Source organism: Astatotilapia calliptera, chromosome 1 (assembly GCF_964374335.1).
Source record: "Astatotilapia calliptera chromosome 1, fAstCal68.1, whole genome shotgun sequence".
Classification (NCBI taxonomy): domain Eukaryota; kingdom Metazoa; phylum Chordata; class Actinopteri; order Cichliformes; family Cichlidae; genus Astatotilapia; species Astatotilapia calliptera.
Genome location: NC_137422.1, coordinates 18,748,105 through 18,759,353, shown reverse-complemented (window position 1 = coordinate 18,759,353; position 11,249 = coordinate 18,748,105).

Below are 11,249 nucleotides of genomic sequence, written 5' to 3'. Positions count from 1 at the left end.
TCTCAACTGCTCAACAGCTCCGACTCAAATATTGTTTCAACACCAGTATTGCTCCACTTACAAATACGTCAAAAAACAAACTCTGCATGTCCTCCTTCACTTCCTGTCTTCCTCTTTTCCTTCTGCCTGGCAGCTGTCCGATATATCCACCATCCCTCCTCTGTACATGTCAAAACCATCTCAGCCTTGCCTCTAACTTCATCCCCTAATTGCTCTACCTGAGTTGTCCCTCTGATATACCCATTAATCTTGTCCACCCACTAACGCTTAAAAATATCACATAACTCTTAAAAGCTTGGCTCATTTTTCAAAAAAGTATCTCACAGGGCAGATTGAGCAATTTATATATTGCTTTCCAGAGCCAGGTTTTGGCAATAATAAACACACACGCACAAATGTTGCATTCATAAACATTTATAACTATTTATGTTAGAAGATGAGCTGTTTAAAACTGAAGACAATTCGCTGCTTTGCGGTTCAGTACAAAGATCGCGTCTGATATGTGCAGCGTTTTTTGTGGAACTTCTTCAGCTGAAGAGGTTTCGATTGTGGATAAAATGAAATACTTTCGCAGTTTGTCGGGCTTCAAACTCTAAACTGGTGCTACAGCATCACATGTCTCATGCCAGCAAGCAAGGATCACTCCATTGTAACAGTCAGACAGTATTACTGCATTAACTCATACACTTGTTACATCAGGACATCTCTAAAGACAAACTGCTGAAGAAATCCCAGAGAGCTGAATAAAGCCCATTATTTAGATGGTGTGTAACACATGTCTCAGCACCCACGATACGCATTTTACTGTTAATCTGTAGTACTGAAATATAAAATTGCGCTTTTAAATAACTGCAGATTCAAGCTGTTTAGAATTGTAACTACCTTCAGGCAGAGCAGGTGAGCTACTTTCAACCTTTAACTGGTTGTATTGACTTTAGCCTTAAAGCGAGCAGCAAGATAGCAATGTCGTATTAACCTGATATAAATCACTACATGAAAACAAAGAGGTGTTATTCTAAATATTCTACACACATATATTCTTTCAGACTGTTTTCTTTACATTCACAGCAAATAGTTACACCAAAGAAAATGTCTTAAGTACAAAAAAGCCTGGATGATCTCTAATTTCCATATCAATCTAATAGAGCTCTTCACTCTCAGACTGCGGGCTTACTTGTGAATCCTAGAGTATTTAAAAGTAGAATGGGAGGCAGAGCCTTCAGCTTCAGCTCCCAGTTTGGACTCAGGAGACAGACACCCTCTCTACTTGTGAGATCAGGCTTTAAACATTCCTTTCTTCTACAGCTTGTAGTTAAGTGCTTGCTCCAAGGGGCTTGTTTGATTGTTGGGGTTTTCGTTCATATTATTGTAGCGTCTTTATCTTAAAATATAAAGCACCTTGAGGTGACTGTTGTTATGATTCAGTGCTTTATAAATAAAACTGAACTGAATTGATGATTTGGATAAAAATATGCATAATCACACACCCATGGTGGTAAATTATATCAGCAGGTTACTATCATTTTTCCTGTGTAAAAGTAAATACACAAAAACCAGCAGTTCATCTAAATGCTCTCCATGCTTGATGGTAAACCCTTGATGACTTCACTGACTGCTGCATAAACAGAGGTAAATATTTTAGCAGCGTCTCCACTGACAGCACCACACGTCTCTTTCATTCTTCTCTAAGCCTCTCTTTCTATCAAAGCAGAAGACAAAAAAACTGCGAGGCTCTCTGGGTGATATCGTTTCTGTCATTTTAAGTGCGACTGAAAGGCTGCAAAGTGTGTTCCAGCCGACCGTGTTGGCCTTAAGAAGGGGCTATTGTCGTTCAGGGTGGAGGCATGGAGGGAGAATTGAGAGTGAGAAAGTTTATGGGATGGCTCAATGGGGATAATGGAGTATTTGCAACCCTCTCAGCAAGTTTGTTCACAGGTCAAAGGTCGACACGGATCTTTGGAAAGCAAACAGCTTCGGACCACAACGACTGCTCCTTCGACACAAAGACTGCTTTACTCAAAATCGAAATTGAAGACAAACTCGGACATCGAGCGTGGGTAAAATGAAAAAACGGGTTATGAATGCAGAGCCACACTTGCGACAGAGATACTGTTGATACCACAGCCATGAAACTCTCATGCTAGAAAGTAAAGCAGTGAAATAACCGAGTGAATTGGCAGGCTGTGTGTGCTGAGTGGGTGTCTGCATGCTTTCATGTGTCACTGTGTTCATGAATATGTGTGTGTGAGAGAGGGGTCTTGTATAAAGGGGCGATTTTACAGCACCTGTCTCTGTCATTTCATCCAGAGGCAGTTGGCAGGAGCCACCCTGATGTTTCACTTCCTTCACTTCCCCTGCCCCCCACACACGCTTACAGCAAGCGTTCATAAGAGAAATTTCAGGTATAGAAGACAAACGCTCATCTCTCAGGTAGCTTAGATCGATGTTTTGTGTACAAGAGTGATTCTTATGAATGAGAGCAGAAGTGGTGCTAAAGTTTAAGAGTTGAACCAATTGTAGCAATTTTCAGATTCAGATACAGTTTGCTGCTGCTGCCCACTGTTGGCACAAATAACTGTTCACATTGAAATGCAAAGATCAGTAACTTATTAGTATTTTTTATTTTTTTAAAGTTGTACCATTTTTACACATCATAATCTGTTATAAAATAATACTTTACCTTGAATGGAAAGGCTTTGGAGAAATTACAAGGTACTTAATTTTCTGAGTTTAGGCGCTCAGTTAACAAATTAAAAGCAGACATTCTATGAAATCATTTATTCGGGACTCAAAGGAATGGACAAGTTGTTCATGGTGATGGCGTCTTTGCCTTTGTGAAGTGATGTCAAAATAAATCAATATAAATATATATCAGACCAAGCAGAAGACATTATTAGCTTCAAAGGCTTGTTCGCACAGGATCCCACTGAGGTGATAATAGCAAAGAAGACCTGTGGTGCTCTTAAAGCTGGAGTCAGGTCACGATACAATATTCTTGTGAGCACGCAGGTGGCTAGGAGCCCCACTGATCAGGAAATAAGAACCCAACCTGGTACTGCTTGGCTCACCTGGCAGACAGTAACACCATTAATAATGAATATTGGAAGGAGGCATATGAAGCCTGTTCTTGGTTTTCACACTACATTGTGGATGTCAGTGACATGTATTGTAGCGAAACATTTGCACAGTTTGATGGTTTCTGGTCTTCTGTAGTTGCCATAGAGATGTTGTTTCAGTTGTGTGTTTTCATTTTGAGCTTTTTAAGGTGAAAATCTTTAACTTTGAATTTCATTTTTGTGGCTTTGGAAGACTGGCTGCTTTTTTCTTTGTTTTAAGTCTCGTCTGAATTATTTAGGCATAAAAAAAGCAACTAACTTAAGGGATGAAACAGTGATGTGTACACAGATAACAGACAATGTAGCAAAGAACCAGTTTTATCTTTAGACATTCTTTTACTTGCAGCCTGTTGCAAACTCAACATTTGTTCCCATTTTTTCAGTCAAATCTAAGAAAAATGTTTGACAAACACAAAATAATACTTTTTTCCACCAAAAAGATGATTTTCAAAGAGGAATGTTGGCAAATATTTGAGGAAACTGGACAAATAGAGGATAAAAAAACAAACAAGCATAAACACACTGGCTGGAACACACAAAAGTACCGTCAGATTACCGTCCACTAACACTATCTGGAAAACAGGCTTCATTTTTCACCATGACTATGATCACAAACCATCAAGAAACCTGGAAAACTATTCCTGAAGACTACTCAAAGGAAATGACAAGAAAGCTTGCCTGAGAGAGTTTCTGCCCTATCTATTCCTATGTGTGTCAACAAACTGCTGCATCTATTTTTCATTTTTCAAGGAAAATATAAAGAAGGGTGCCTCAAAACTTTTGCACAGCACTGTAAACCCAGCACTGATAATCCACTGGTCAATTTTAGTTTCCTAATTTTGTTCAACCATGACAAAAATGTGAACACTCCCTCTACAGAGAAGCTAAGTACTTGTTACTATAATGTGGGGGCTTGTATTATAATCAGGATCATCTGGCTTCTTTGCCTTCTCGACGGGAAATCAATTCCAAAGCCAAGAAAGCCTCTAAGTAAGCAGCCAATTAAGCCAAAAGCCCTAACACTTTTAAAATTGCCTTGCAAAGCACTAATATAATTTCTGCATGTATAATGTAGAAGTGCCACCTTCACTGTGAGTCACTGATCAGCCAACAAAACATTTACAAAGATTGCAGTTTTTCAAAAAAGTTGGAGATTAGATTAAAAAAAACAAACTTATGGCACATTTTACCCATTAGAATAATTTTAAAGCAAAACAAAAAAACAAAAAAACAACAACAACCCCAGAAGTATATTATATTTCTGCACTTACAAAAATACATACTCTTCCTACTGACAAATGACAAGTTAAATGGCAAACAAAGATCAAATGTATCAGTAAGGTTTTGGACCACCATGAGCCACAGCTTCAGTGTGCCTTTACCCTGATCTTCAGGTCCTTACAACAACACTGCAGAGAAGTTATTTGTTACTGTGTCTTTTTTTAAATCTTTATACAGCACGTTGGCCAACATTTTGTTGTATTAAATGTGCTATATAAATAAAGTAAAGTAAAGTAAAGTAAAGATATTTCACAATTTACACTGCCATAGGAGCTCTGCTGCCCTAATATTGACCTGCTTGTGCTCTATGGATGGAGACATTGTCATCTTGGCAGTGACCGCCCCTCTGAGGATGCAAATGGTTCATCCTCAGATAAAAATGATCTTTTTGAATACCTTTAAACTGATTCACAGTGACCCTTCCCTTTGAGGGGACAAGTGGACCCAAACCATGCAAGTAAAATGAGTCCCTACAGCATAAGAGAGCAACCAGAGTGTAGTGTGAAGGCCACGCAGGTGAAAAAAAAAGCCAAAAAAAAGTGGAAAATCATATATTCATATAAAAACGCCAATCTGTAAATAAGTGCCTGTTGAGCTCTCTAAATTTCTCCACCTTTGTCATCCATCTACATATCGTGCTTGACCAGCTAAATATGTCTTATTTCGCTTTATGGGCTTATTTTCTCCTTTGTGCATAAGTGTTTTGACTCTGCACGCCTGTAGAGGGCAGTGTTGCATCACATAATCAGTGAACTGGAGAGACGAGGTAGGAAACTTGAGATAGTTAAGATCTGTCTGAAAAACAGAACAAATAACGACCCTGGGGATGGAGAGCAAACTATAAAGCTGAAAAAAAAACAGCAGCCTCACATTGTGCAGCTTGAATGCAAAGTGCAGTCTACTAATCAAAATAACACAATCACGGGCACAAAAGCCTTGTAAGATGCGCATCTGTACACTAAAATAATAACGGCATTAAAGTGGGCTCGTCACCTTGCTTGCTGCTCTGAAAATACATCTGCATCCAAACTCTTTATAAATCTGTAAATTCTCCATCAGTGCAGACAATATGTGTGACTCAAAAGCTTCAAACGGCACAATATATAACATCTGCAAAGGCAGCAGTGAAAGAGGAGAGCGCATGAGAGCATTAGGTGTTTGGGTTACTGCAGCTCTGCCTTCGCACCAGTCAACCTCCACCAGGGCAGGTTGCCAATTAGAGGCAACATATATGACACACTTGACTCCCCCGCTTGAACCATGGCTGGAGATAATAGGCCTCTTCCTGCAGCTCAATCGATGACATACTGTCCCAGGGTGGATGTCTGCCTCACTGTACACATATTACAGCCAACACATATGTGCTCGCTGTCTTCCTCACCTCTTCTCCTCTTACGTGCTAGAGAGTAAAATGTCAGCTTTGTGTTTCCTACACAGAAAAATACAAGCAGCACACAGACAAAGGCTATCCTGTCCTATGCTTTTTTTTTTTTTTTACCAATGACTTCCAACTAGAAAAACGGACCCTTATTATCCATTACTTGTCTAGTTTACTCCACACGACAGATCCTGGCTTAAAAACATCACGGCAGTGGATATCTGTTGTGCAGATTTGTGCGAGTTTGATCTCAGTAGCTGTGTCTCAACATTATAGTTTCTGACTTGAATCTTGGTTTGTTTTTTAGACTTTTTTTTCACTACAGAGCTGGCCAAACAAAAGCATAAACACTGCATCGCTCTGTAGCGATATTATTATTACCATTATTATTATTTGGGGGGTAGTCCTCTGTAATTTTGCATGTATGCACTAACAGGACTAATGGGGATGGGGGTGTCTGAGATTCAATGCTGCTTTCAGTGCTGCCAGGGGGAGGAAGGATGGGGAGAAGCAGTTGAGGAGTGGAGGGGGAGAGGAAAAAGGCTTCTGCATGGTGTTTTGGATGGAGGGGTAGAAGCAAGGAGAGGGGGTGGATGTGTATGGATGCGAGGGTGGGAAGTGGCTGGCAGTTGTGTGTGTGTGAGAGCCTAGTCTGCCTCCATCAACTGTCAAGAGTTCTGGATGTCAGGCCTACTCGAGGCTTCTGGTCCTCCCTCTCTCTCTCTCTGTCCCTCCCTCTCTTCCCTGGCAATGTCATTTTGTCAGCACACATATGCTTGTCTGCAGTAGAGTGGGGGTTGTTGGGTTGGGTGGAGGAGACATAGGCACATGGGCAGCCTCCGTCTTTTTCCTGTCGCCGTTGACACTTGACTTCTTGCTTGTGTGCCGCTGCTGACGGTGTTCCCTTTAACCCCTTCAGCTCCCTCCCGTCCTCGCTCCCCTCTCTGGGCTGCTGAATTCAGATTTACTCTCAGGGGACTTTTACTTAAGCACGACTTCCTGTCCCTGCTGGTCTCTTTTTACTTAATGTTACAATGCACTTTGTGGCCTCTGTAATTTGGGCAGCAGGGTAATGGTTTGAGGACGGAGACTTCAGAGAATTTATATCCAACAGTGATACTGTTCTGCAGAAGTGTTGTTAACTCAGTTTTTTTAGACTGCTCACTGTTCAGTGCTTTTAACTTCCCAAGCAAAACTCACCTGGCTTCAGTATTTATTTATTTTTTTCAAATCATGATGGAGACAAAAAAATCTGGACAAAGGATTTTTTTGGCGTCCGCAAGGAGCGTTTTTGAGTAAACGCTCCTTGACTTTTCAAAGCAAATAATCCAAAAGGCACCGCTGAGAGTTAAAAGGGCTCGATGTTCTTTTAACTAAAGAAAAAAGACAAAAAAATCAGTGTAGTTGTTCTCCCACGTGTTGCACTCAAGTGTAGTTCCAAGGATCCATTAAAAAAACACATAAATGAAGATGAAATACCAGTGAGAAATGCTGGTGAAGTTAAGCTAACTGACATTTAACAGTCACTCTGTGGCTAAGCTGTCTGTAATGTTAGTGCTAGGGTTAATACATTTTACAATAAAATAATGTCAGTAAGTGAACTCCAGCACCCGCAATGCCTGATGGCAGTACTTACTGTAGGAGTCATCATAATGCAGGTAGGAGAAGGTGAGTATGTCTGCGGTGACCCCATCCAAAACATGAGACCAGTAATGGTAAGCAACACATGTGTTAAACAGTCATAATGTTGAGCTTAATTCCATTAATGAATCTTGGCTGGTTTAGCATTTCTGAAGCATTAAAACAGTGATTGTCTGAAGACTCCAGTGTACACAGCAATGTTTTAAATGCTGATCCTAACGGTGTGCTGTCCCTGATTATTGCTAATAATGGCTGAAACTGTATCATAGTATCGCAGGGCCTTTATGTTATCAGCTAACAATTGGGAGCACTGTCCATCTTTCCGGATAGCAAGAGTTGGGATGGAGGAGTTTTTGATGCAATGAGGCTAAGCTACTTCTTTAAGAAGTTTATGTTAGCATTGCTCTGAGAGGTTGGTCCACTGTATGCCCATTATCAGGTGTTGTGAGTCCATGGTACAGGGTTTAGAGAAGATCATCTTTACTAAGCTTTAACTGATAGCTTACCACCATCACTTCTTCACAGTTCCACCGGGGGTCTCCTTCCTGACCGTGACGAATAGCTGTGACCACCCTCTGTAGCACGTACTGGACACGCAGCTGAACACTTTATCCAACATCTTTGCTATAGGCTCAGCTGCTTTTTATTGTAGCCCACATGTGTCTGTACTCTGCATTCTTATTATTGCTTTGATTTTTAACATAACTGCACAGTTTTGTATAATTTTGCAGCTTTGACGAATGAGTTTTGTGTCTGTGGAGCCTTTTAACATCCAAGCAAAGACAACAGATGAGAAACAGTTACAATTTCTGCACTGATCAATCTGAACTGTCCCTGAAAATATAATACTGTAATAAAGCAGCCTCTCTTCTCTTTTGAATTCTGTCAGCTTTAAAAAAAAGAATTTTTTTAAATTTCTTTATTCCTTTTTCAGATCAGAAACCACTGGGAATCTGTACCGAGGAGCAAGCGAGGCATATGAAAACAGCAGTCAGGCGTTTAAATCTATATGGGTAACAGTGCTCTCGCCCCAGTGACCTGGCCTTGGCACCTGCCACAAGGGGCTTTGAGACTACCTGTCAATCAAATCCAGCCTCTCCCTCCTCCCCCTTTCTTAGGAGTCATGGCGCACATCTTAGCTAACTCATTACATCGCATCCCTCCATCTCTGACCCCCAGTTTACCACACAAAGATGATATCTTTATACGAGCCCACTGGAGCACACTGCCTCCTCGTCTCAGCATGCATGTTGCATGTTAACCATAAATGCCATGTACCATATGCCTGCAAGATATGATTATTATGCTGTAGAGCATTCAGCTGCAGTTTGTAGCCGTGGTTCCTGAGATGCAGCCCCATCTGAAGATGTCTAGTCTGTAGGATAATGACTTAGAACGCTTCAATCAGGTAGAGGTCAAGTCTGACATTAAAGACGTGCAGACGGCTTTTGAAAAGAGTGATTCGTATAAATTTTTTTAAAATTAGAGCGCTGTGGTTCCTTAAGTGCTTCTAGAAACCAGAAAAATGTCAGCCAGAGAGACATTTTCTAATTAATGTTAATATTTTGCCTTAGCAATAATATGTATGATTCATGAAATGTGATCAATGGCATGAAGCTTTCATGAGCAGCTCTTGCGTGCATCAACATTAAACTTTCACTCTCACACCTGCACACGAGCAAAGAAAACACAAATGTGCTGAACGAAACCCATCTCTGCCAGCACTGACACAAACACACGAGCTGACTGCATGTGCTCTCCCTCTCTCTCTCTCTCACACACACACACACACACACACACACACACACACACACACACACACACACACACACACACACACACACACACACTCACACACCTCCTGGCTATGAGTACCCTTGCCCCAAGTGCTCCCTTGTTGCAGTCTCCATAGCAGGCAGGGAGACTGTCTGAGTGCTTTATGTTTGCTGTAACACAGAATCATCACCGACAGAGCCATTGATTTGTCAACAACATAGTGAGACACTGTAGATGGATAATGGCCCATCTTGTGCTGCACTTTTCTGGACAGCTAAGAAGCATCTGTTGTTGTATTTTTTTTTCTTCCTCCTCCCTGTTAAATCTCCCTCTGTCCGCCCACACTAACACAAACACAGACACATCCGTGCAGTTTGAAAACAATAAAAGAAAAGCGATGTGTCTTGCTCAGCTACTAAATAGCTGTCTGGTTTGTGTCTCCTGAGGTGGCTGCACATCAGTGGCTGGCCCATCTATCAGGCCAATGCACGGCCCTCAAACCTCCAGGTATAAAGATGATAAATACCCCCACCTCTGGAAAAGGGCAGGGGGTGGGGGGGTGGGGGAGACGGACGGATGGATGTGGAAAGAGAGAGGCGGTTACAGATATCGAAATGGAGTGACTGAGGGAGGAGTTAGAGAGCTATTTGGTGCAGCTCACGACACTAACACTGACTCTGTTAAACAACAGGAAGCAACTGACCTGACAAAATGCTGCTGATTACACATGTAAACTGGGAAGAATTTCAAATAAAATTTCAAAATAAATTAAGTGAAATTACACATCAGAATTGTGTAAAACATAGTGTAGTGTCTCAGCAATGTAAAGTGCTTTGAGTACAGCTACAACCAAAGCATATTTATTCAACTACAGACAAAAAGAACACATACAGTTATACTGCCATATCACATCATTCACACTACCACTGGTATAAATTTTTATGGGATATAAAACGGTTACATCACCATAACATTGCTATAGCAATGTCATCCATTCAAGTTCCCTAGTGAACACAATGAGAGGAGCCTGGGCATGTCTGAGAGCGAGAGCCGTGTGTCAGCCTACAAATACTGGTATCGATCGGATATCAAGAAAATGCAGGGGCAGATACCAGTACTGGTACTTTTAACCTATAAAGGCAACTCATGTATTGGGAGCAATGTGTCATGACTGATTAACAATCATTAATTTGCAAGTTCTGACCACATTTAAATGATCATTGTGATTTCTATTTTCCACAATAACTGGTTAATACAACATAGTGCATGTTTGAATTAGAATTTTTTCGTTACAAAATAATATAAATTTAACAGAATTCAGAGCTACAGGATAGACCCGCAGGATCGCACTAGTTTTGATTTAATAACAATACCAGCGTTGGTATTGATACTATGAATAATTCCATTGGTCCACCCAACAAAGACAACCAACATAGCACAGCACTCACATGCTTATTTTATCACTTGATCTAAATATAAACACAGTTAAGTAGAACCAGGCTGTGAAGGAGGAAATACTAGCAGCTGGCAACCCAAACGTGAACAAATGACCCCCACCGAACATCGATGGAGGACTTGCTAGCTGAGCTCCAATGAAGGAAGAGCAAATGGATGGATGGTGGTAAAGGTGGGCCATAAGGAGATGGTTAGAAAGCTGTTCAAGATAAAACATCCCAGATGGAAAATGTTTGTGACAAGTTTGTGCAGGCTGCTGAAGACTTACATATCTACGTTAGTATTACCTTAGAGTTTTAATCATTTATGTTATACTTTTACTTAAATTTTAGGGAACACTGCCCATTCCTATTCATTTTGTGCTTTGTCACTGAATATAATGCTGTGTCATTACTATTACTGCACTGTAATGGTGGCACCTTGTTACTAGAGATGGACCAATCCGATATTACTTATCGGTATCGGTCCGATACTGACGTAAATTACTGGATCAGATATCGGAGGGAAATAAAAAATGTAATCCGATCCATTAAATATCAAAAAAGCACCTCACAAAACTCGGCTCATAACGGTAGCACGTCAGCAGTATGCATCATGTGATA